Source organism: Pan troglodytes, chromosome 3, assembly GCF_028858775.2.
Source record: "Pan troglodytes isolate AG18354 chromosome 3, NHGRI_mPanTro3-v2.0_pri, whole genome shotgun sequence".
NCBI classification, from domain to species: domain Eukaryota; kingdom Metazoa; phylum Chordata; class Mammalia; order Primates; family Hominidae; genus Pan; species Pan troglodytes.
The window spans coordinates 190,408,115-190,435,726 of NC_072401.2; the positions used below are offsets into that span (position 1 = coordinate 190,408,115).

Here is a 27,612-nt window from a genome sequence, read left to right on the forward strand (position 1 = left end):
TGCATGAGTCTTTAGAGTAGAATGATTTACAATCCTTTGGGTATATACCCAGCAATGGGATCGCTGGGTCAAGTGGTATTTCTGGTTCTAGATCCTTGAGGAATTTTCACACTGTCTTCCATAATGGTTGAACTAATTTACCCTCCAACCGTGTAAAAGTGTTCCTATTTCTCCTGTTGTGAATAGCACTGTGTATACACACACACATATGTATACACACATACACACATACATACACATATGTGTACACACGTATATATACACATGTATACACACGTATATATACATATGTACACACACATATACACATGTACACACAAGTATATACACATGTATACACACACGTACATACACATATGTATACACACATATACACACATATGTATACATACACACATATGTATACATACACACATATGTATACATATATACACATATGTATACACACATATACGCATATGTATACACACATACACATATGTATACACACATATACACATGTATACACACATATATACACATGCATATGCACACATATATACACATATGTATACACATATACACATGTATATGCACATACATACACATGTATACACACATACACATATGTATATGCACACACATATATATATACACATATTTATACACACACACATATGTGTATATATATACACACAACTCAATAGCAAGAAAAAAATAAACAGATTAAAAAAGGGGCCAAGGACCGAAACAGACACTTCTCAAAAGAAGACATACAAATGGCCAAAAGGTACATGAAAAAATGCTTAGCACACTACTCAGTAGGGAAATGCAAATTAAAACCACAGTGAGATATCACTTCACACCTGTTAAAGTAGCTTTTATGAAAAAGATGAAATACAACAGTGATGAAGAAGAAGCTGAAAAAACAGAACTCTTTTACACCATTGGTGAGAATGTAAATTAGTATGTCTATTACGGAAAATAGTCTGGAAGTTCCTCAAAAACTAAAAACAGAACGACTGTATGACCCAGTAATCATTCCTGAGAATATACCCAGGATTTAACCCCTTAATGTAAATTAATTCTTCTAAAAACAGTTTGTCTCTCGGTAACTTGAGGAAGTAAGAAGATCAAATGAAATGATGCGAAGCTGAGATCAGCTGTGTGGAGTCAGGAGAGTGGTGTCTTGGCAATGACGTTCCTCTGGGCTTTGAAAACATGCCAAATCGTCCGTCAAATTAAAGACTCAGTGAGGGTGGCAATTCAGAAGCCGTCTTCATGGCCTTAGAATCACCGGACTTCAGACATCAATGTGTAGTGTCCAAGTGCTAAACTTGCGCATCCTTATACCATGCGAGTATTCTGGCCTATCTGTGTGAGGGAGACCTAGAATACACAGTAACAAATGAGATTCAGATAAGATGTTACAAAAATAAAAAGAGAATCACCTAACTTAGTTCCAGGAATGCAGAAAATAAATGTTGCTATTTCAGGAACTGTTCCTTTTTTTAAGAATATAAATTTATTTTATAAAATGGAGGATGGATTATTTGTTATACATCATGTCACACTGCCGTTACTTGTTCATCCCTCATTCCTTGGAAGTAATATTATTTGCTCCCCCTATACATCTAAATTACTACTACTTAGTAGTAGTCAAATATTATTTGCTGCCCTTATACAACTAAAATATTATTTGCTTCCCTTATGCAACTAAAATATTATTTGCTCCCACTATACGTCTAAATTACTACTACTTAGACACTAAGCAGGATTGGATTGATGGTCTTTGAAATGGCAACCTCGTGTAGAATTCATTTGGTCAAGTTTATTGAGTAGGGCTGCAATTCAGGATGGAAAAGAAAAGCCATGAGAAACATGTCCCGCAACTGACAATGCTCTGTCAGCTTCTCCAAATATTATAGCAACTGAATGAAAAAATATTTTATAAAAATAGCAAGTTACGGCCGGGCGCGGTGGCTCACGCCTGTAATCCCAGCACTTTGGGAGGCCGAGGCGGGCGGATCACGAGGTCAGGAGATCGAGACCATCCTGGCTAACACGGTGAAACCTCGTCTCTACTAAAAATACAAAAAATTAGCCGGGCGAGGTGTCGGGCGCCTGTAGTCCCAGCTACTCGGGAGACTGAGGCAAGAGAAAGGCATGAACCCCAGGGGGCGGAGCCTGCAGTGAGCCGAGATCGCGCCACCGCACTCCAGCCTGGGCGACAGCGAGACTCTGTCTCAAAAAAAAAAAAAAAAATAAATAAAATAAAAAAAAAAAAAAAGCAAGTTACTCATTCATCATCTAAATTAGATGTACAGCAAAGGAGTTCATGCAACTTTCTGAGTTTATTTGGTAAGTATAAAGTAATTTTGTATGACAGACATCTATTTGCCTTGATACATCACTATAATTATGAAGTTACATTTTAAAGTATATGGCAGTGAATTTTGAAAAACACATAACCATTATAGAACGAGACTTAGTGAGGAGAAGTCATAGGGGACATTTATTTTACTGTCATTGAGACTAATGTAAAAATGGCAGTAACATACAGAAAGAAATTCTGCTTACTCTTTCATTACTGTAATGGATAAAATTTTAATTGCCTGTTTTTCCTTGAAATGTAAATATTTATGAAATGTGAAATACTCTGTAAAGAAATTTTAGCTTAACAAATATTAAAAATGAATTATTTACACAAGTAATTTTGTCCTTAAATATAGCCAAAGCATTTGCATAGCTGAAAAATAAGATTCAAATCTCTATGAACAGATGATTTTATATGTACATATGTAATTAATATAAACTCAGAAATTATACCAAGACCATAGTTCAAAAAGTAAAGTCATCTATTATGATGACTGAAGAATAATAATTTTGGAAAACATTATTTTATAGCAAAACATTATTAATAAGATTAACCTAAAAAATCTTTCTGCTTTCCCTTAGGCTCTACATTCTTTTTAAATACCATTAACGTAAATTCCTGAAATTGTAAAGAACAAAATGAATTTTACAAAATACCATTTATCTCTCTCTAGAGTAATGGTAAAAGTCCAAATAAATGAGCTAATAGGATTATATACAATTTCTTTCTAAAAACACAAATGTAGTTTTAAAGAACTTTTAACTATGTGTTCAAACTACATAATTCTTCTTTATTCATCTACCCAAAGTATAATTATAGCAAGTAAACATAGTGACTTCAATTAATTATGCCCAATTTTGAGGAAGAAAAAAATGTGTCTTTTATGAATTTTAAATTAAACTCAAATACACAAATCAATGTTATTTTAACTAAATAAAAAATGAAAATAAATGTACCCCAAATTCTGGTTTGTTAAGTTCAAAAAAAGTAATATACTGACAAAAGTCATAAGCTTAATATACATTGGGTGCATTTAACTAGAGTAATATTTTTAACAAAGAGATAATAGGTTGTCCATAATGTTTATTTTACTGAATGGTCCGCTAGGATGATGGCATTATAAATATGTATGTGTGTGTGTGTGACAGAGCGAGAAAGATAATTTTTAGGCAAAATTCAGTTCAAAAATTGCTTGCATTGAAATATAAACACTTTACTTATTAAACAGCTCATTTTTCTTTCATTTGGATCGTATTCTTTTAAAATTATTTCAAACATAGTAAAATGTTCACATTTAAAAGCCCATTTCAGAAGAAAAACAGCAGGACAAATAGATAAATGATAGATAGATGATAGATAGATAGATAGATAGATAGATGATAGATAGATAGATAGACAGACATAGATCATGTCTTAGTTTGTTTGTGCATTGTCATAGAATAGCACAGACTTGGTAATTACAAAGAATAGAAATGTATTTATCATGGTTCTGGAGGCTGAAAAGTCCAAGATCCAGGCACCAGCATCTGGTGAGGACTTTCTTGCTGAATTCTTACATGATGAAAGGCAAATGGACAACAAGGGGATGAATGCTGTGTCCCCACATGGCAGAGGAGCAGAATAGTTCTTTTTTTAGTGGAATGAATCCATTCATGAGGGCAGTGTCTCATGACTGAATCACCTCCCATTAAACTCCATCTCCCAACACTGTGGCATGGAAAACGAAATTTCCAACACATGAATTTTGGGGTACACATTCAGACCATAACAGATATATATATATTTCCATTTATATATGGAGAGAGACACAGAGATAGAGAGGGCGGGAGAGAGAGAGAGAGACTGACAAAACAAAAAATGACAGTGACCTGATTAGCAGGTCAGAAAAATTTTAAAAAGGCAGTCACAAGATCTGAAAAGTCACAAATGTTTGGAAAAATCATAGATGTTTAGAAAAATCAATGTTTGGATTCACTTAGTATGAATTCCTCAATATCACTAATAATTCAGCATTGTATAAAAATGATGTTAATATAATGGCTCTGAATAACAATGTACATGTTGTGTAATAAGTTTGGACAATTTAGAAAGCTTTCCTCTATCCTAAATATCATATTCTTAACTATCCCAAAGATGAAGAATTTTTGAAAAGTGAAGGCCTCTCACTGAGTGAGAAATTAGATTGACTTTGAGAATGCTTATCAAGATTAAGGAAGATGTGCAAAGGTCATGGAAATGACGGGCTGTCACACTTGGCCAGACTTGGGTGCTTGGTGCAGTGGTGACTTTGACATGTGCGGTCACTGAGCTACCCTTGTATCCAGCTCTGCAACTGTGTTCCTTTCTCTCATTAATTCCAGGGGATGGGGTCCCCTCAGCATTGAATACAACTATTTATTAACATCTTAAACAGCGTCATGGTCATTCCAGTAATTTAAACTACTTACTCAAGAATTTGTGGCTATTTCTGTTCTTTTTTCACCTCATTTGAGTCTCCTCAGTGTCACAATCAGAACTCTTTATCTCTTCAATAACTAACTAGTTACAACAAGCCACAACGGTCCAATCTAAATCATCTTTTTATGCCAAAATAAGCGGGGACATCTATTAGCTCCTTTGTTTCTTTTTGATTTTGCTTTTTCCTATTGTTTTGTTTTTTCTTTTAAGATCTTAGCTTCATCCCTTAAGTATGTACCACCATTCTAAAAGTCCTTTTTATAAATTCTTCTCAAATATTTTGGGGCCCTCATGCAGAATTCATTGTGCCTTATTCTCCAGCAATGGAACTTCGGCATCTAGAGATTTCAAGGTGAGCGTATTGATTCCCTTTAGCACACTTTCTATAATATATGTAGATTTCTCATGTGGTGTAAAGCATTTAAATTATTTTACTAGCTACTTACCATTCTTTCCTTTCCTCAGGCCTTTTTTTTTTTAAAAAAAAAAAGAATGAATTCTGAGGTGATAGGTGCAGATGACATTGGAGTAGCAAAATAAGGCTGGATTTATCCATCTAAAAAAAAAAAAAAGAAAAACATTAGGCCTAACAGTAAAAATTTGAAGTTGAGTAAGAGGATAATGGGATTAGAGTGACAGTCGCAGAAGCTAAAACGTGTTTATGTGGAAGACAGAATCGAGAGATTTAAAGTCATTCTAAAAGGGTGAGGATATTTGTAATGAGGAGAAAAGGCCAGGGATGTAACCAGGGATGTTTTGATTTAATGTTTGATGTGCCTCCTGTGTTTCTTCTCACCATGAAATCCTTGGGAAATAAATGTATATTCTTATCAATGCTGTAGAAGTTGGATTTTATTTCTTCTTTTGTGAAATATTCTCACAATTACATTGTCATCCCTAAAAACAAGGTCCTAGTTTTATAATACATATCTAATGCAAATAAAATCTCCTTTCTTTCTGAGGAGCTCCATCAACTACTTTATGGGTACCAGATTCGTTTCCATAGAGTGGGTGCTCTGTTTCACCTACGGATTATGTTATTTAATGGCTCTATTGGTTATTTCTCTTCTAATACTTCAGTCCACCATCTCCTCTACCTCTCTATTACAAAACCTAGGTCCTGTGAGTTTCTTTTATTAAACATCTCTTGCACAACCTTTCAGAATCCAAAACAACTATCTTCATTTTTTTATCCTTTATATGAGACTGCATACAGTTTTTCAGTTGCCAACAGTGTCCATTGAATTACATGCACATTCAACACTCTTTCTTTCAATAATTTTTCCTCTTTTAGTTTTCTTATTTCAATAGGTTTTTGGGGAACAGGTGGTGTTTGGTTACATGAATAAGTTCTTTAGTGGTGATTTCTGAGATTGTGGTGTATCCATCACTCGAACAATGCACACTGTACCCACTGTGTAGTCTTTTATCCATCACCACCCTCTCACCTTTTGCCCCCAGTCCCCAAAGTTCATTGTGTCATTCTTATGCCTTTGCATCCTCATAGCTTAGCTCCCACTTATGAGTGAGAACATAGGATGTTCAGTTTTCTATTCCTGAGTTACTCCACTTAGAATAAAGGTCTCCAATTCCATCCAGGTTGCTGTGAATACCATTACTTCTTTCCTTTTTATGGCTGTCTAGTATTCCATGGAATGTGTGTATGTATGTATATATACACATACACACATATGTGTGTGTATGCCACATTTTCTTTATCCACTCATTGATGGATATTTTTGCAATTGTGAATTGTGCTGCTATAAACATGCGTGTGCAAATATCTTTTTCATATAATGATTTCTTTCCTTTGGGTAGATAACCAGGAGTGGGATTGCTGGATCAAATGGTAGATCTACTTTCAGTTCTTTAAGGAATCTTGACACTGATTTTCATAGTGGTTGTAGTAGTTTACATTCCCTCCAGCAATGTAAAAATTCCCTTTTCACCACATCCACACCAACACTTATTATTTTTTTATGTTTAAATTATGGCCTGTATTAGTCTGTTTTCACACTGCTGATAAAGACATACCCAAGACTAGGCAATTTACAAAAGAAAGAGGTTTTATGGGCTTACAGCTCCACGTGGCTAGGGAGGCCTGACAATCATGGTGGAAGGTGAAAGGCACATCTCACATGGTGGCAGACAAGAGAAGAGAGCTTGTGCAGGGAAATTCCTGTTTTTAAAACCGTCAGATCTTGTGAGGCTTCTTCAATATCAGGAGAACAGCAGGGGAAAGATCCTCCCCCATGATTCAATTACCTCCCACTGGGTTCTTCCCATGAAATGTGGGAATTGTGGGAGTTACAATTCAAGATAAGATTTGGGTGGGGACATGGCCAAACCAAATCACGGCCATTCTTGCAGGAGTGAGGAGGTATCACATTGTAGTTTTGATTTGCATTTCCCTGATAATTAGTGATGTCAAGCATTTTTTCATATGTTTGTTGGCTATTTGTATATCTTTTTTTGAGAATTGTCTATCCATGTCCATAGCTTGCTTTTTGATAGGATTGTTTTTTCATGCTGTTTTGAGTTTCTTGTGTATTCTGGATATTAGTCCTTTGTCAGATGTTTAGATTGCAATGATTTCCTCCCACTCTGTGGGTTGTCTGTTTCCTCTGTTGATTATTTCTTTTGCCATGCAGAAGCTTTTTAGTTTAATTAAGTCATGAAATTAATTAGTTTAATTAAGTCATGAAATGATCATATTGCCAAAAGCAATATTTAAGACATGAAATTTCATGGTTATGAAATTTTTGCCTAAGCCAATGTCTAGAAGGGTTTTTTCTGATGTTATCTCCTAGAATTTCTATGGTTTTGGGTACTAGACTTAAGTCTCCCACCTTGAGTTGATTTTTGTGTAGGGTGAGAGACGAGGATCTAGCTTCATTCTCCATGTGGCTGCCAATTATCCTGGCACCATTTGTTAAATAGGGTGTCTTTTCCCTACTTTATGTTTTTGTTTGCTTTGTCAAAGTCAGTTGACTGTAAGTATTTGACTTTACTTCTGGGTTCTCTATTCTGTTCCTTTGGTCTGTATGCCTATTTTTATACCAGTACCATGCTGTTTTGGTGACTGTGGCCTTATAGTATAGTTTGATGTCAGGTAACATAATGACTCCAAATTTGTTCTTTTTGCTTAGTCTTGCTGTGACTATGCAGGCTCTTTTTTGGTTCTATATGAATTCTAGGATTTTTTCTAGTTCTATGAAGAATGATGGTGGTATTTTGATGGAAATTGTATTGAATTTGTAGATTGCTTTTGGCAATATGATCATTTTCACAAAATTGATTCTACTCATCCATGAACATGGGATGTGTTTCCATTTGTTTGTGTCATCTACAAATTCTTTCAGCAGTGGTTTGTAGTTTTTCTTGTAGTGGTCCTTCACTTTGTTTAAGTATATTCCTAAGTTTTTTGTTGTTGTTGTTGGTTTGCTTTTTTGCAGCTATTGTAACAGGGGCTGAGTTCCTGATTTGATTCTCAGCTTGTTCACTGTTGGTGTATAGCAGGGCTACTGATGTGTGTACATTAATTTTGTATCCTGAAACATTGTTGAATTCATTTACCAGTTCTAGGAATTTTTTGAGTCTTCAGGGATTTCTGGGTATACAATCATGTCATCAGCAAACAGTAGCAGTTTGACCTCCTCTTTACTGATTTGGATGCCCTTTATTTCTTTCTCTTGTCTGATTGTTCTGGCTAGGACTTCCAGTACTATGTTGAATAGAAGTGGTGAAAGTGGGCATCCTTGTCTTGTGCCAGTATATCTTGTTCCCATTCAGTATAATGTTGGCTGATGGCTTTTATTAACTTAAGGTATATGCCTTCTCTGCTCATTTTGCTAAGCGTTTTAATCATAAAGGGGTGCTGGATTTTGTCATATGTTTTTTTCTGCCTCTATTGAGATAATCATGTCATTTTTGTTTTTAACACTATACATATGATGTATCACATTTATTGACTTGTGAATGTTAAACCATCCCTGCATCCCTGGATTGAAATACACTTGATCATGGTGAATTATGTTTTTGATATGCTGTTGAATTCTGTTAGCTAGGATTTTGTTGAGGATTTTTGCATCTATGTTCATCAGGGATATTGGTCTGTAGTTTTCTTTTTTTGTTATGTCCTTTCCTGGTTTTGGTATTAGGGCGATATTGCCTTCATAGAATGATTTAAGGAGGATTCCTTCTTTCTCTCTCTTTTGGAATAGTGTCAATATGATTGGTATCAGTTCTTCTTTGAATGTCTGATAGAATTCAGCTGTGAATCCATCTGGTCCTGGACTTCTTTTGGTGGCAATTATTAAATTACCATTTCAATCTCACTGCTTGTTATTGGTCTATTTAAAGTCTCTATTTCTTCCTGGTTGAATCTAGGATGGCTGCATATTTCCAAGAATTTATCTGTATCCTCTAGGTTTTCTAGTATATGCACGTAAAGCTGTTCATAGTAGCCCTGAATGATCTTTTGTTTTTCTGTGGTATTGATTGTAATATCTCCCATTCTGTTTCTAATTGAGCTTATTTGGATCCTCTCTCTTCTCTTCTTGGTTAATCTCTCTAATGGATTATCAGTTTTATTTATCATTTCAAAGAACCAGTTTTTTGTTTCATTTATCTTTTGTATTTTTTTTGTTTCAAATTAATTTAGTTCTGCTCTGATCTTGGTTGTTTCTATTCTTATGCTGTGTTTGGGTTTGGTTTGTTCTTGTTTCTCTAGTTCCTTGAATTGTGACCTTAGATTGTCTATACGTGCTCTTTCAGAAATTTTTTTTTTTTTTTTTTTGAGATGGAGTCTTGCTCAGTCGCCAGTGCGATCTCGGCTCACTGCAAGCTCCTCCTCCTGGGTTCAAGTCATTCTCCTGCCTCAGCCTCCAGAGTAGCTGGGACTACAGGTGCCCGCCACCATGCCTGGCTCATTTTTTTGTATTTTTAGTAGAGACGGGGTTTCACTGTGTTAGTCAGGCTGGTCTCCATCTCCCGACCTCGTGATCTGCCCGTCTTGGCCTCCCAAAGTGCTGGGATTACAGGCGTGAGCCACCGTGCCCAGCCAGACTTTTTGATATAGGCATTTAATGCTATAAATTTTCCTTTTAACATCGCTTTTGCTGTATCCCAGAGGTTTTGATAGGTTATGTCACTATTATCTTTCAGTTCAAATACTTTTTTAATTTCCATCTTCATTTCATTGTTGACTCAGTGATTACCCAGGAGCAGGTTATTTAATTTCTATGTGCGTGGTTTTGGGGATTCCTTTTGGAGTCGATTTCCAATTTTATTCCACTGTGGTCTGAGAGAGTACTTGCTATAATTTTGATTTTCTTAAATGTGTTGAGACTTTTTTTGTGGCCTATCATATGGTCTACCTTGGAGAATGTTCCACGTGCTGATGAAGAGAATGTATACTCTGCAGTTATTGGGTAGAATGTTCTGTAAATATTTGGTAAGTACATTTGTTGTAGGGTATAGTTTAAGTCCATTCTTTCTTTGTTAACTTTCTGTCTTGATGAGCTGTCTATTGCTGTCAGTGGAGTACTGAAGTCCCCCACTATTCCGTTGCTCTCTATCTCATTTTTTAGATCTAGTAGTAATTATTTTACAAATTTGGTAGCTCCAGTGTTAGGTGCATATATATTTAGAATTGTGATATTTTCCTGTTTGACAAGTCCTTTTATAATTGTATAATGTCCCTCTTTGTCTTTTAAACTGCTGTTGCTTTAAAGTCTGTTTTGTTTGATATAAGAATATACTCCTGCTGGCTTTTGGTGTCCATTTGCATGGAATATCTTTTTCCACCCTTTTATCTTAAGTTTATGTGAGTCCTTATGTGTCAGGTTAGTCTCTTGAAGACAGCCGATACTTGGTGAGTTCTGCCATTCTGTATCTTTTAAGTGGAGCATTTAGACCATTTACACTCAAAATTCATATTGAGATATGAGGTATTATTCTATTCATCATGCTATTTGTTGCCTGAATACTTTTTTTTTTCATTGTGTTATGTTTTACAGGTCCTGTGAGATTTATGCTTTAAGGAGATTCCACTTTGGTGTATTTTGAGGGTTTGTTTCAAGATGTAGAACTCCTTTCAGCAGTTCTTGTAGTGCTGGCTTGGTAGTGGCGAATTCTCTCAGCATTTGTTTGTCTGAAAAAGACTGCATCTTTCCTTCATTTATGAAGCTTAGTTTCACTGGATACGCAATTCTTGGCTGATAATTGTTTTGTTTAAGGAGGCCAAAGATAGGACTCCAATCCCTTCTGGCTTGGAGGGTTTCTACTAAGAAAACTGCTCTTAATCTGATAGGCTTTTCTGTATAGGTTACCTGATGCTTTTGCCTCACAGCTCTTAAGATTCTTTCCTTTGTCTTTACTTTAAGTAACTTGATGACTGTGTAGTTAGGTGTTGATCTTTTTGTGATGAATTTTCCAGGTGTTCTTTGAGCTTCTTGTATTTGAATGTCTAAGTCTCTAGCAAGGCCAGGGAACTTTTCCTCAATTATTTCCTTGAATATGTTTGTCAAACTTTCAGATTTCTCTTTTTCCTCAGGAACACCAATTATTCTTAGGTTTGGACATTTACCATAATCCCAAACTTTTTGGAGGCTTTATTCCTTTTTTAAAATTCTTTTTTCTCTGTCAGATTGGATTAATTTGAAAGCCTTGTCTTCAGGCTCTGAAATTCTTTCTTCTACTTGTTTGATTCTGTTGCTGAGACTTTCCAGTGCATTTTGCATTCCTCTAAGTGTATCCTCGATTTTCAGAAGTTGTGACTGTTTTTTATTTACGCTATTTTATTGGAGATTTTTCCATTCATATCCTATATCTTTTTTTTTTTTAATTTCTTTAAGTTGGACTTCACCTTTCTCTGGTGCCTCCTTGATGGGCTTAATAATCAACCTTTTGAATTCTTTTTCTGGTAATTCAGAGGCTTTGTCTTGGTTTGGATCCATTGCTGGTGAGCTAGTGTGATCTAACAGAGGTGCTAAAGAACCTTGTCTTGTCATATTACCAGAATTTTTTCTGGTTCCTTCTCATTTGGGTAGACTATGTCAGAGGGAAGATCTGGCACTCAAAGGCTACTGTTCAGATTCTTTTGTCCCATGGAGGTGCTCCCTTGGTGTGGTGCTCTCCTTTTTCCTCTAGGGTGGGGATTCCTGAGAGCCAAACTGCAGTGATTCTTATTTCTTTTCTGGATCTAGCCTCCCAGTGGAGCTACCAGGCTCTGGGTTGGTACTGGGTACTGGGGGGTGTCTGCAAAGAGTTCTGTGATGTGATCCATCTTCATGTCTCTCAGCCGTGGATATCAGCACCTGCTCTGGTGGAGGTAGCAGGGCAGTGAATTGGAGTCTGTGAGGGTCCTTAGTTGTAGTTTTGTTTATTGTACCAGTTTTGTGTTGGTTGGCCTCCAGCCAGGGGGTAGCACTTTTTTTTTTTTTTTTTTTTTTGAGACAGAGTCTAACTCTGTTGCCCAGGCTGGAGTGCAGTGGCGTGATCTCGGCTCACTGCAAGCTCCGCCTCTCAGGTTCACGCCAGTCTACTGCCTCAGCCTCCAGAGTAGCTGGGACTACAGGCGCCTGCCACCATGCCCGGCTAATTTTTTGTATTTTTTTTTTTTAATAGCGATGGCGTTTCACCGCCAGGATGGTCTCGATCTCCTGACCTCGTGATCTGCCTGCCTCAGCCTCCCAAAGTGCTGGGATTACAGGCGTTAGCCCAGCGCCAGAGAGTAGCACTTTCAAGAGAGCATCAGCTGCTGGAGTATGGGGAGGATCAGGCGGTGGGCAGGGCCATGGAGCTCCCAAGAGATTATGTCCTTTGTCTTCAGCTACCAGGGCTGGTACGAAAAGACGATCAGGTGGGGCAGGGTTCAGCGTGTGTCTGTGCTCAGACTGTCCTTAGTCAGGGCTTGCTGCTGCTGTTCTGGGGGATGGGGTGTGGTTCCCAGGCCAATGGAGTTATGTTCCCAGGGAGAGTATGGCTGTTCTGTTGCATCACACAAGTCGCCAGGGAAGTGGGGGAAAGCCGGCAGCCCCAGGCCTCACCCAGCTCCCACGCAGCCGGCAGCCTGAAGGGCCAGTCTCACTTCCACCATGTCCCCGCAACAGCACGGAGTGTATTTTCAGGCAGCCGGTGAGTAGGGCTACAAGCCTCCAGCTGAGAAAGCAAAGCCAACTCACAGTTCCTTGGCTGTCCTGCGGAGCCTGCGGTGGCAAACCACCTCCTTCAGAAGGGTCTGTGGATTCTCCTGGCTTTTCTGGTATGTTCCTGTGGTAGTTCTTGGAGCAGAACTTCATGATGCCAGTCTTCATAGGCGGCTCTGTCTGTCTGAGTGGGAGCTGCAGGTTAGTCTGGGCTCCTTTCCACCATTTTTTTCTCAATAATTTTTCTTGATCCACTACTGTACCAGGCATTTTGTAGTGGTGGACGTTGGAAGACACATAATATAGACATGGTTCCTGTCGTATTGCAGTTTATATTCTACCAACAAGTGATAAACTAACAGGAAAATATATGAGTATAAATGCTACCTACACTACAAAGGAAAAGAACGATGGATGTGTGAGATTGAGAGAATTAAATCTTAGTTTGGGTGGCCAGCAAAGGCCATCATGGGAAGATCACACTTCCTTAAGCTCTTTTTTCATCTTTTAAAATATTCATACTAACAATCACAATTTGAAATTGTACATTTATTTGTTTATATATTTATTTTAAGAAATGTAGGAAAGTGCAAAAACTGCAAAAATCTCTAAACTACAATACATATTTTGCAAGCTCAGTTGATTACTTCTTAAATAGTCATATCCTGAATTTTGATTATACAATTTGCTTCTATTCCTTTTGAGTTCTTCAGAAAATATTTAAAGTTTCCTTTACTAAACTTTTTGAATGAATTTACATTTTTTTTTTCCTATTAATGGTAGCATAGCATGTTTTAAAGTTCTATTTTTGCTGGGGGCAGAGTCTTACTTAGCTTGAGGGTTACTTGAGCATTTTTATTAGCAGCAGCTTTATTATCTATGATTAGATTTCACCTGGGCCAATTCATTACTCTCACCTTCCACACTTCAGAGTAGGTAGATAAACTTAAAAATAGTCAAAGGAACAATTTAGGGCATAGTTTACAAAATAAATCTAGCCTCTAAGTAATAACCAGCAGAAAATGAAATACAATTTTTTTTATTTTGGTGCATTAAATGAAAAATACAAGAAAATATGTATATATTTTGGATAGAATTTGCAGGTTGTAAACTTAGCAGAGGCCGAGTGCGGCGGCTCACGCTTGTAATCCCAGCACTTTGGGAGGCTTAGGCGGGCAGATCACTTGAGGTCAGGAGTTTGAGAACAGCCTGGCCAACATGGTGAAACCCTGTCTCTACTAAAAATACAAAACTTAGCTGGCCATGGTAGCAGGCACCTGTAATACCAGCTACTCAGAAGGCTAAGGCAGGAGAATCACTTGAACGCAGGAGGCGGAGCTTGTGCTGAGCTGAGATTGTGCCATTGCACTCCAGCCTGGGCAACAGAGCGAGACTCCATCTGAAAAAAAAAATTAAATTAAATTAAATAAATAAACTTAACAGAAAGTTAAGCAAACACAGGCTTCCCATATGAAGTAATTAGCATTTTGCAAAGAGGGAACATGGCATTAATAAAGGATCCTAGACTTAGGATCTCCACTACTTCATTTAAAATTGGATCTTTTTGAATTCACGGCAGGTTTTCCTTAAGAAACAATGTCATACATGATGGCTTAGTGTACTGGTCAATCCAGGGAAACTGATTTAATCCATAATATGACATTTGGGATAATATTGGACTAGACCAACATATATTGGGACCATCATATATATACAATGCTTATTAAAAAGATGTCTATTTAAGGTAAGTTCCTGAAAAATGAAAAATAATAGTATGCTGAGCAAACAATATGCTACAACAGTTAGAAGTCCAAAAGAAACCGAACAACCGAAACCAAATTGAACAAATAGGTGTGAAGAATTCGATGGGAAAGAATAGTGAGAAATGGTGCAGTTGGTTTCTGACTTTGTCACATTGATTTTTTTCCACAAGCACCATGTAAGTATTGGAATGCCTCTTAAAACTAAGTTGTGCTAACTTGGCTGGGCTGCTTTATAAACTCTTTACAAAATTTGATTCATGTTTTATTTAAGATTACATTCGGGAGGCAAGTCCCTAGGACTTGAGACAAGCTGCAGCATTCACCTGCAAGTGTGGCTCGCAAATCAGCAGACTTTGGAGCCATTGGAAAAGGCTGCTTCCAGTTACAAAGTGAAAAGATATAAGCAGCGTGCGCTGTAGACTGAGGTAGTATCTTCGAGTTCTGTCATTGGCACCTATCAGTGGCTGAGATATCCTGGGTTGAAGTCTGCAAGGTCCAGCATAATGTATTATGCATGAAAAGACATCTCCTGTTACTTCATTTTTGTAAAAGATTACCTCAATACTCCTTAAGGGCTGGATGACAGTGTGTGAAGTGGCTGAAACTTACATCAAATGCTTTAATAACAGGTCAGCAAAAAGGCCAATGGGCTTAACTTTTACATTCCAACTGGCACAGCTACAGGAGTGGGCTATTTGCCAAAGACATCGAACCAAGCCTCAGAGAAGTAGAAACAGCTCAACCAGATTCATTCAGCAGAGAATCGTGGTTAAAATATATTAAACCTGGATTCCTCAAATTCTGTTGGTAAAGTTATTCGGGATAGGGTAACACTTGGCATCCTTATGCTATGACTGGATCTCTCATGGGAATGAGATCTTAGCTTTAATTTTTAGAATTTAATTAAAGCTTCACAAGTATAAATATAAAAGTACTTGTTGTTGTTGTCACCTCTGTTCTTTAGCGATGACAAGTAACATCTTATTTGTGCTAACATGAGGAATCCATATGATATAGATTTAAAATATATCATTGTGTAAGATCTTATTTTTTCACCTTAACGTTGGCACCTATGTAATTTAGCTGAAACATTTTTAGAATTCAAGTGAGCTATGCACACCTCTGGGGAAATCTTGCTGGCCAGTTTTCCAGTGTTCCCATACAGGGATATTCACTCTTCGGCTGAGCCTTTGCTTAATTGTATTATTTTAGATGATGGGTTGCCTTGTGAGTAAATGATGAAAAGATGGAAGCTAAAATATACAGTAGCACACACCAGCCCTGTGGAAAATAAATAGCTGACTTTAAAAGAATGTTGTTCCAAAAGTCAAGGGCAATTTTAAAGAAGCAGTGAGTAGGCCAACTCAGTAACGAGTCACAGTGGTGTACTCATTGCTCCTCAGAGGCTCACATACGTTCTGGGGTGTGTGTGGGGCCCAGCCTGGAGACTGAGAGACAACATTCTTCACCTAGTGAGGATGGTCTAAAAACAAATACATTTTAAGAAACTAAAACCTAATAATATCCTGGTCAAGTTATGTATTATAAAAACAAAGCTAAGAAAGGTGAGCTAATGAATGAAAATTAGAAATACAAGTTCGGCAATACCCGTGGCATTCATGGGAGTGCTGGATTAATTTATTTAAAATTGCACCCGCTGGCAGATGCAAAAAAAAAAAAAAAAAAAACCAAAAAAAAAACAGAACATTATCTGTACGTTATCCTGTACTTCTTGCCCTCATGGGTAACATTTTTACTCATTTAGAGATCAACCCAGCACTTTTCACTGCTGACCACAAATTGTTTTACAAACTTTCATGTTGATTTTAACTGGATTGCCAGATTTGCCTCACAGCTTGAAGCAAATCACATCCCATAGCATCTGATAAGAGCTTGTAAAATAGTGGTACATGTTTCATTTAAGGGAAAGAATAGTTGCCTCAGAAACCGTCTGGTCTGTTAACTAGGTGACTGGATGGAATTGCGAGAAACACACTAGGGACGGACCCTTACACACAGAACCGAACACTGGCCCCAATGTGTTTTGGGAAAATAATCCTTCAGGAATGAGCGTATTAGCTCCAGATATCAAACTTTAATAGTAGAGAAATTGCATGTATTATTAAACGCCAACTTTACATTTGAGGTCTATGGGATGCATATTTTTCTTTCAAAAGTTCTACTTTTTTCAGGATGGGGATGAAACTGTATTACCACCCAAATCTAGGATACTTTTACTTCTACAGTAGTGAAAAAAAATTCCATATAGTTTTTTTTTGCAAGTTGTAAAAGCATACATGTTCACATACACCTGCCCCTTCTTCTAAAATTTTTAAAGAAAATGTTCCTGTCTTATTTACAGCTCCCTGAAAAGTAATGTTATTAAAAATAAACGTGTTTATTTGACTGGACACCCGGGTTTAACTACCCATGAGAGACCGCAGTGCTGTGGTTCAGTATCAGATGTGACTACCCACAAGAGGACACAGTGCTGTGACTCAGTGTGGTCAAGGACAATGCCTGCTACGTGCCTTACGGAATTAGAAAAGGGGGCTTTTACTTGTATTTATTGGTCTTTAAAATTTTGTTGTTTATATTCAGTAAAGCAATACTGAAAAAATGTTTTTGCCATAAATTAATATCATTATAACATCAGAAGAGAAAAATCTCCAAGATATTTTAAGAATTAAAAATAGTAATATCAAGTCAATCAGCCAGTATTTATACGTTCACATCACACTATGAGAACGGAAACTCACTGTTTCTTGTGCATATTCAAATAAATAACAATATGAGTGTAAAATCTTTCAATTCTTCAGTCTGTTGAAAAGCCTGTGGAAAAACTAGAATCTATATTCCAGGTACTCCAGAGTATAGTAATGAAAATACTTATATTAAAAACAGAGAGGACGGCGGGCGGTGTGCAGTGGCTCACACCTGCAATCTCAGCACTTTGGGAGGCTGAGGCGGGCGGATCACAAGGTCAGGATATCAAGACCATCCTGGCTAACATGGTGAAACCCCATCTCAACTAAAAATACAAAAAATTAGCCGGGCGTGGTGGCGGGCACCTTTAGTCCCAGCTACTTGGGAGTCTGAGGCAGGAGATTTGCTTGAACCCAGGAGGTGGAGCTTGCAGTGAGCCGAGATCACACCACTGCACTCCAGCCTGGGTGACAGAGCGAGACTCTGTCAAAAAAAAAAATAATAAAATAAAAAACCAGAGAGGATATGACATTTTTTTTTTTGAAAAGTGAGCAGTTAGAAGTTACAAATTTGATATGTAATTATATACAAAATGCAATTTATAGATATATTTTCTAGGAGCCAGTTGCACCATCAGTGCATTAGCCCTAAGCCTGTGTTTCAGACTTGTGAATTAGAAGCTTCTGACTCTCAAGAGGAGGCCTCAAGGCTGAGAGTGAAGAGGCTGCCAGTCCACGCATGACAGCCAGGGGTCAGCTCTCAGCTCGAAGGAAAGGATCAGCACAGGAAATATTTTACAGCCACGAAGAACCTTGACCTTTTCCACTCTTCTCTTTTTCCTATTTCCCCTTCTCCAGCCCCCTCCTCTAGCTCATCCCAATAATAGAGTAAAATCAAAGCATCCTGAATATTTACTAAGTGCTACATACCTTGTGAACTATTTCACTTGCAGTATCCCTAATACGGTTTCAATAAACCATGACCAGTAAAGTAATAAGCATTGTTTGAAAGAAAAAAATAGCCTAATACACTTCTTGTCAGACACACAAAAAGCTTTTCTTTTGTACATGTCTATGGTAAATTGCTTTGCATGACAGCACATAATCTAACCAAAGTGGATGTTCTCTGTTTGATCTGATTGTCTGAACAAAAAAAAAGCATGTATTTTAAATTTCTTTCTTTAATGAAGTATACTCCATGAGACACAATTTCTTATTAAGGCATATTTGGACTTCTATCAAACCTATTATTGATCTCTTCATCTTTTTCCCCCGCTAGTCCAGGAAATGGGAGCTACCGAAACCACAGGATCTGCTCACGGCTTCCAAACACTCTCTGCAGACAATATGACCACGTCCATGTCCTCCTCTGACTCCTGTGAGGCCCTTTTCATGGACCCCAGGTCCTTTCCTGTTTCTCCCAGAGGAGGAAGTCCAAGGCAGGGTCTGCATCTCCCTCGTCTTTGCAAGCCCCACAACAGCTCTCCTGGACAGTGTCTAAACTAAAACTTCTTGGCTGTTTAGTCTGGTTATACGTGTTACAAATTCCCCATTTCCTGTGGGGTTCACAGAGAGCTACAAAATTATAATAATACTTCAATAGAAATTTCTGACTCCATTTTTCAAATATTATCAAATCTTCTAAGGTTCTAAGACCCTTTGCTGTGAAGATAGGTAGAGAACCACTCTAATACAAAACAGCGTTTGTTTTTCTCTCTCAAAGGGAATTGGGACTGTTCGGAAAGTCATGGAAATTTGCTATATACTTTAAAAATCTAGAATGCCTTCCCAACTGGCACACTCAGGATATGAGGAAGCAATGTCACTGCAAATCACTCCTGAACTACATTTAAACTGAGTTACTTGGTTTAGGTTGAGTTTTCTCTCCATGCCCACAGCATCCTCAGAACTCTTGTCATCAAGGCTTAGGTAGAAACCTCTCCTCTTCAAATCGTGCCTTCCTTTCAGATCTAGTTAATTCTAGTCAGGATTCTAGGAAGGCCTCCCTCTGAAGACAATGCAAAAATAAAAAGAGCGACAGACCTTCCTTTAGTTGACAGCTTTCCATCATTTTCCGAATCAACTGTGATTCAAACTTTAAAAAAACTCAAGTTAGTGCCTGATGACTCCCTAGACTCTGGGACATCTGGTGCTGCCAAATTGAGATTCCCCTGACAATTTCCAAGGACAAAGATCTTTGAGGAGGGCAGCTCTAGGGAGAGTTTAGTCACCTCTGAAGTTGTGTCTCACAGACGCAGCATCCACTGACCCCTGACTTTCAGTTCATATTTTAGAACTGTTCCCAGGGGATGGAGATAAGGCAGTCATCAATCAGGAAAGTCAAACACATGCAGATGACTGAGAACAGCTCTCTTTGAATCCCAGTCATGGGAGTTGAGGAATGACCATTCCTCTACACAGTTGTATTAAAAAAAGTGAAATAAAATTTGTTCTATTTTGTTAGAGTTGCAGAAATAAGACAACAAACACAACCTCAATTGGGTTAAAAACCACACAGCTCTGGCAGCAATGTTAACATCATTTACATCAAGTTCCTTGGCTAAATGAGCAATTTCCATATGTCTAGTTTACATGAGCTCAATTGTAAGTGTGGTAGAATTGGCATCAAATAAATGGCATGGGTTCAGATCTGGTTTTGATTACCAAGATTTCTAGAGTATGTTTTTGTGTTTAACTCTTTTTTGTAACTTTGCCCGTGAATGTTTGTCTAACTTCTGCCTCATGAGCACTCAGTTTCAATTCCCTGACATATGTCTATGCTTTGCAATTTGTATCTTGTAGTCCTTGCCGGAGTCCCACTGCTCCCGAACACATGCCCTGAGGCAGCGTGCCTGCACAACCAGCTTCCATCTGAATGCTTCAGACATGCGCTGCATTCAGGCAAGAGCCCTTTGGATCTTCCCAATTAGAGCAAAATCGCTAGCATTTAATTTCTAATTTTACAAGTAACAGTGATTTGCAATTAGTAACAGACATCAAGATGACTTGTGACCAGCATTATACATGTTATTAATTTGCACTCATCTATAATTAATTTTACAATGGCATTTAGCTCAATGCTTATAGGAAAATCTGTCGTTGAGAACCAGGATTATTACCTCTACAAATACATTATTTTCTCTGTAAAAGAACTCTGACTACTTTCACCAGAAGTACATTTTTTAAGTTAGTATTTTGTACTCGTAGAACTAGATTAAATAATATCTTGTTGAGTGAACGATATTTTAAGATTACAAGCTGAATTGCTTATTATGGCTTTCTAAATTCATACCTGTTCTGCAGCAAAATATTTAAAAATTTAAGTATTGAAAATAGTCTAAGCAAAGAAAATTGCTACTTGTTAACTTTGGAAGACTTGAAGACATAAAATTTCACCAAATGACAGATTTATAAAAATTTCTTTTTGGGGGAATTTTCAAGTATTGTGAAACTGTTACTGAAAACAAAACATTAAAGCATTAGCACGTGTTTTAAAAAGCAATAAGACAATCACCTCTGTAAGAAACACACAGCTAATTATTATGTGTTCTAGAGAATGCTGTCACAATCAGTCAATTTACAGAAGCATGATTTTCTTTTTATTGAAGTTGTCCCTTTGCAAAGGGTCCCTTTAGATATTATTTCTGTGAATAAATAATTCACTGTCTTCTTCATACTCAAAGATATGCTTTTGAGATATATGTATATATGACTCTTTAGTATGAGCTTAATTTTTTTCTCCAGCAATGGCTGTAAGAATGCACAGACTACAAGAGACAATAGTGAGAAAGCTGAGAAGGCTGGTGATCCACACCCTTTCCATTGGAAGCCTACAGGGAGCTTTCCCCTAGGGCCCCACGTGGTCAGCCTTAGAGCGACTAACACTTCCTAATTCAAGAAACCAACCCTTGGCCCATGCACAGCGAGAACCAAGATGAATTGATTAATGCACAGTGAAAACTATAATTCTCACAAAGACAAAATCTTGTCAACAAGTATGTCTGTCCCCCATAGCCTGGTGTTTAGCAAATGAAATATTTGAAATTCAGTGACCACAACATCTGCTCCTCAGGCCAGTATCTGGATGCTTATTGTCCATGTTCAGGTACATCCATCTCAAAGGATGTAGAGCCACACACCTTCTTTCATCTTACATCATTTATTTTGTTATTTCCTATACAGGGCAGGGACTTTTCTTGGACAGAGAAGCTGAGAAGTATCAGATAAAGATGACCTGCATGTACTGGAAAATAATCTGTGGTTTATATGTAGGCGGATGGAAGCAAACCAGGGTAATATACATTTAGAGGCAGAGGGCTCTCACAATATCCTCTTCAAAAAACATTAGGATGAAAACAGTTGCAGAACATTTCTAGTAAAATATATCATTAAAACTTAGGCTAACTTAACTCTTTCCACCTACACACTTTAGTAATTTACAAATAGCGTTTAAGCATATATTTCATTTAAAATAGAGTCCACATGATTGAAATAGTTATGAAACTCTGAGAGACTCTCAATAGAACTCTTAGCTGCTTATTACTATCTCCTAAGAAAACAATTTAACTACCCTCTTCTCATTAAAAAGTAAATAAAAATAGTCTTCATGATATTGTAAAGATCTAATAATGCTTCCTTTGGCTTGTAGGAACAAAAGAAGAATTTGTAGTTCACAGCCACATGAGATAGTCAAGTGTTAAAAGGGAAAAAGAGCTATCGAAGTCAGGAAGCAAAATGCCTTCAGAGATAAAAGGTTATTCGTGGCTGAGTGAAAAAAATGGACAATGAGCAGAAAATAATTTATACTACAAAGTCTTTAGACACCATTTACTTGGTAAGACATTATAGAAATATTTTTGGCCGTTTTGTTTGCTTTAAAATCCACTTAACTACAAAGTGACTTCACAGTTTAAAAATGACATAATAACATAATCTATATGGTACTACACTGATAATATCATCTAATCTTTCATTATGCTGTGACCAAGTCTTTTGTTAAAAGTCTAATTTTAGCCTGGCACAGTGGCTCACGCCTGTAATCCCAGCACTTTGGGAGGCCAAGGCGGGTGGATCACAAGGTCAGGAGTTCGAGACCATCCTGGCTAACATGGTGAAACCCCGTCTCTACTAAAAATACAAAAATTAGCCAGGCGTGGGGGCCGGAGCCTGTAGTCCAAGCTATTCGGGAGGTTGAGGCAGGAGAATGGCGTGAACCCAGGAGGCGGAGCTTGAAGTGAGCTGAGATTGCGCCACTGCACTCCAGCCTGGGCAACAGAGCCAGACTCTGTCTCAAAAAAAAAAAAAAAAAAGTCTAATTTTCTTGTTGTATCAACATTTGATGTCCAATATGATCTTTAAGCAGCTATAAAATTATCAAAAATTATGCTAGAAGAAATCTCAACTTATATCTTTCTTGAGATACAGCTCTCTACATTTCAGTCTTTTTTAACTATGATTTTAGAATTTCTACCTCTAGAATAAGAAAATAGAAAAAAATTATTTTTTTGAGACGGAGTCTCGCTCTGTCACCCAGGCTGGAGTGCAGTGGTGCCATCTCGGCTCACTGCAAGCTCCGCCTCCCAGGTTCACGCCATTCTTCTGCCTCAGCCTCCCGAGTAGCTGGGACTACAGGCGCCCGCCACCATGCCCAGCTAATTTTTTGTATTTTTAGTAGAGACAGGGTTTCACCATGTTAGCCAGGATGGTCTTGATCTCTTGACCTCGTGATCTCACTGCCTTGGCCTCCCAAAGTGCTGGGATTACAGGCGTGAGCCACTGCGCTGGGCCAGAAAAAAATTCTTATGCCATTTTTAACTGAATATGTCCATAAAATGAAGTGGTTCTAATTAATTAGCACTTTTTCAAACATTGGCAAATATTATATTATTTATTCTCTGAAAATACCTACAAGTTATCTCCACACACCTATGCATCCTTCTTATTCTACAGATGGATGGAAATTTTAAAATTGTAAAAGCACCTCTGCATTGCTATATTAGTTCCCTATTGCTGCCGTAACAAATTACTGTAAATGCAGTTTATTAAAACAACACAGACACATTATTTTACCATCTGGAGGACAGAAATCCAAAATGGGTCTTCAGGGCTGCATTCCCTCTGGAGGCTCTAAGAGAGAGTCTATTGCCTTTCCATCTCCAGCTTCTAGAGGCTCCTGCGTTCCATGGCTAGTGACCTTCCATCACTACAGCCTCTGCTTCTGTCATCGCATCTCCTCCTGCCTCCTTCTTTTCCTTATAGGACCTTTGATTATCTTGGGCCCACCTTGTAATGTCAACTAAACTCCCATCTTAAGATCCTTGACGGGGCGCGATGGGCCAGGCCTGCAATCCCAGCACTTTGGGAGGCTGAGGCGGGCAGATCACAAGGTCAGGAGATCGAGAGCATCCTGGCTAACATGCTGAAACCCCATCTCTACTTAAACAAACAAAAAAAAGATCCTTTATCACTGCAAAGGCTTTTTTGCTATGTAACCTAACATGTTCAAGGATCCCAGGTACTAGGACGTGGACATCTTTGCAGGATCATTATTCTGCCTGGTACAGCTGCCTAGTGTTCAGTGTCCACTAAAACACTTTATTTCTCTGCTAATATTTTGTTGAGGATTTTGTGTCTTTGCTCAGGAGGAATCTATATTGCTTTGTAATTTTCTTTCCTTCTGACATCTTTTTCTGGTTTTGCCATGAGGCCTAAGTTGGTCTCAAAAACGAAGACAGTAAATGTTCTTTTCTGTCTTCTGCTAGTGTCTATATAAAATTGAGATGATGTCTTCCTTTAAAGTTTGATAGAATTCACACTTACGTTTGAAGTGCCTGAGGAAATGTTTTTAAATTCAATTTCCTTAATTTCTCTTTTTGGTAATTTGTACCCTTGAGAAACTTCACATCCTCTAAGATTCAAATTTATTGAAATGTAGTTATTCGTGTTGTTTTTTAAAAATTATCTATTGGATGCATAGTAATGTCCCTTCCTCCAATCTAATTTTTGATGTCTCTACTTAGTAGATTATCAATTTTTGTTTGTCAAAGAACAAGCTTTTTTGTTTATATTCATGTTTCCCTGTTGCTTTTGTCCATTTAGTATTTCATTGTTTTCGGCACTATAATTTCCTACTTACTCTTCATTAGTTTTAATTTTCTCTTTTTCTTCTAATTTCTTAAGGTGAAATCTTATATCACTGATTTTGTGCCTTTCTTATGTATGAATATATGCATCCAAAGTTCTAAATTTCCCTCTAACACTGTTTTCTTGGCATCCCTCAACCTTTAGCATGTTGATTCATTTACTGTCATTGACTTGAAAATATTTTCTAATTTTATTTGTAACTTTTTTCATGAGCTCATGGGTTATTTGGAAGTATATAGTAAGGATGTTATAGGAAAATCAGCTTGAGTATTTCTCACAAATATGAAGTTGGTTTAATATTAAAAAATCAGTGTAATATACCACTATCAGTAAAATAATAAAGCATGTTAATCTCTACAAATGAAAAGTATTCACAAAATTCAACATCCATTCATGATGAAAAATTATCAGAACATGAGGAATAGAAAGGAATTTGTGTAACTTTATAAAGGACCTCTTCCAAGAAACTGAATCTATCCTCCTAATGGTAGAAGAATATTTTCTCCCCTAAGATGAGAACAAGGCAGGAATGTCCACTATTACTTCTTTCCTGTATTGTACTGGAGGTCCTGCCAGAGTTAGATGCACTGGGCAATGAAGAAATACAAAAATAAAGGTATAAATTTGAAAGGAAGAAGAAACATTGTTAGGTGACAGTTATGTACATGGAAAAGCCTGAGAATCTACCAAAATGCTACCAGAACTCATATTTCTATGTATTACCGATGAACAATTGGAAATTACAATTTAAAAATAAATGCCAGATATTTTAAATTTTATTTTAAGTTCAAGGGTACATGTGCAGTATGTGCAGGTTTGTTACATAGGCAAATGTGTATCATGGGGATTTGCTGTGCAGATTATTTCATCACCCAGGTATGAAGCCTGGTACCCGTTAGTTATTTTTCCTGATCCTCTCCCACCTCCTACCTTCCACCCTCCAATAGGCCCCATTGTGTGTTGTTCCCCTCTATGTGTCTGTGTGTTCTTGTCATTTAGCTCCTGCATAAGTGAGAACATGCTGTATGGTTTTCTGTTCCTGCATTACTTTGCTAAGGATAATGGCCTCCAGCTTCATCCATGTCCCTGCAAAGGACATGATCTCATTCTTTTTTATGGCTGCATTGTATTCCATGCTGTATATATACCATATTTTCTTTATCCAGTCTATCATTGATGGGCATTTAGGCTGATTCCATGTCTTTGACATTGTGAATAGTGCTGCAGTGAACAAACATGTGCATGTGTCTTTATAATAAAATGATTTCTATTCCTTTGGGCACATACCCAATAATGGGGTTGCTGGGTCAATGGCATAAATGCCATTTTCAATTTTATTTTATTTTTTATGTTTATATTTTTTGAGACAGAATCTCGCTCTGTCACCCAGGCTGGAGTGCAGCAGCGCACTCTCAGCTCACTGCAAGCTCCGCTTCCCGGGTTCATGCCATTCTCCTGCCTCAGCCTCCCGAGCAGCTGGGACTACAGGCACCCGCCACCACACCCGGCTAATTTTTTGTATTTTTAGTAGAGACGGGGTTTTACCGTGTCAGCCAGGATGGTCTCGATCTCCTGACCTCGTGATCCACCCGCCTTGGCCTCCCAAAGTGATGGGATTACAGGCGTGAGCCACTGTGCCAGGCCAAATACCATTTTCAATTTTATAAAAAAATAAATATTTAGGGATATGTCTAGAATAAATGTGCAAGATGTAGCATAGAGATAGAGATGCAGATCAATGGTACAGAATAGAGAATACAGAGGGAAACCTAAAAAATATGGTCAATTGAGTTTCTGTTGCTCTACATCCTCGCCAGCATTTGGTGCTGTCAGTGTTTTGGTTGTAACTGTTTAGATATGCAATGCTATTTTGTTTTAATTTGCACGTAGTATCCAGTTCCTTCAGCATCCTTTGTTAAAAAGGCTATCATTATTTTCCCTTTGCATTATCCAGGTGCCTTTGTTGAAAATCAAGTAGCCATGATTATAGTGGTTTATTTTTACACTCTGTATTGTTTTCATTGATCTATATGTCTATCCTTATGCAAATATCAGACTGCTTTAATTACCATAGCTTTATAGTAAGCTTTGGAATCAGGCAGCATAATTCTTCTAATTATGCTTTTTCTTGAAATTGTTTTTTGACAGTTCTAGGGGATTTTTGTTTGTTCGTTTGTTCATTTTTGCTTTTCCATAAAAATTTTAGGATTGGATTGTCAACTTCTTTAAAAGCTTGGTAGAATTTTGATAGGAATTGCACTGAATCTATAGATTAATTGCTGTCTTAACACTATTGAATCTTCTGGGCATATATATTTCTGCATTTGTTTAGAATGTAAGCATGTATGTATTTTTTCTCAGCTCTTTAAGTTTCCAGTGTTCAGATTTTTGCACTTGTTTTATTAAATTTATTTCTAAGTATTTTATTATTCTTAAATGGGATTGTTTTCTTAATTTTATTATCAGATGTTTTATTACTAAAATAAAGAAATAAATTGATTTTATAATCTTGTAATGTGACATTGCTAAAATTATGCATTAGTTCTATAATTTTATAATTCCCTAAGATTTTCTATATACAATAATGTTTTCTATGAATAATGACTTTCATTTATTACTTAACATATTATTTCAAAGAAACAACTATAATATTTTTAAATTTCTTTTTAAAAAGTGTATTCAGAAATCTTTTACGAATAGCATTTTACATTCGCCACATATAAATTGCATATTTCCTTTCAACATCTTAATTAATATGGTTCCATTAACTGAAACCTGGCCCTTAAGAGGTTATCCATAGGGACACGGGAGTACTTACTGTGCCATCCAGAGGTTACTTCCTGCAGGATTATAGAAGCTGTTCAGTTTCTGTTAATTCCTGAAATTCACTAGCCTGTGTGAGTCTCCCAAGCTGTCAATAGTGATCATATGGATGACTAGCAAAACCTTGAACATACTGTAGGCAACAGTAGCTACTCAAGTATTAGTTGAATGAGTTTATTTCTGACTCCTCCTCATCCTCACATCAGTTTGTCTTC

General features: G+C 37.3%; 1 long non-coding RNA gene across 1 annotated transcript; it reads right to left on the reverse strand.

The window, feature by feature from the left end:
- Positions 1-930: 930 nt before the first annotated feature.
- LOC107974137 (uncharacterized) lies at positions 931-27,612 on the reverse strand. Its single transcript, XR_010156787.1, has 4 exons — positions 27,393-27,612; positions 15,847-16,007; positions 5,260-5,369; positions 931-1,368 (listed from the first exon to the last, which is right to left on the reverse strand). It is a non-coding gene; the product is annotated as an uncharacterized LOC107974137 (long non-coding RNA).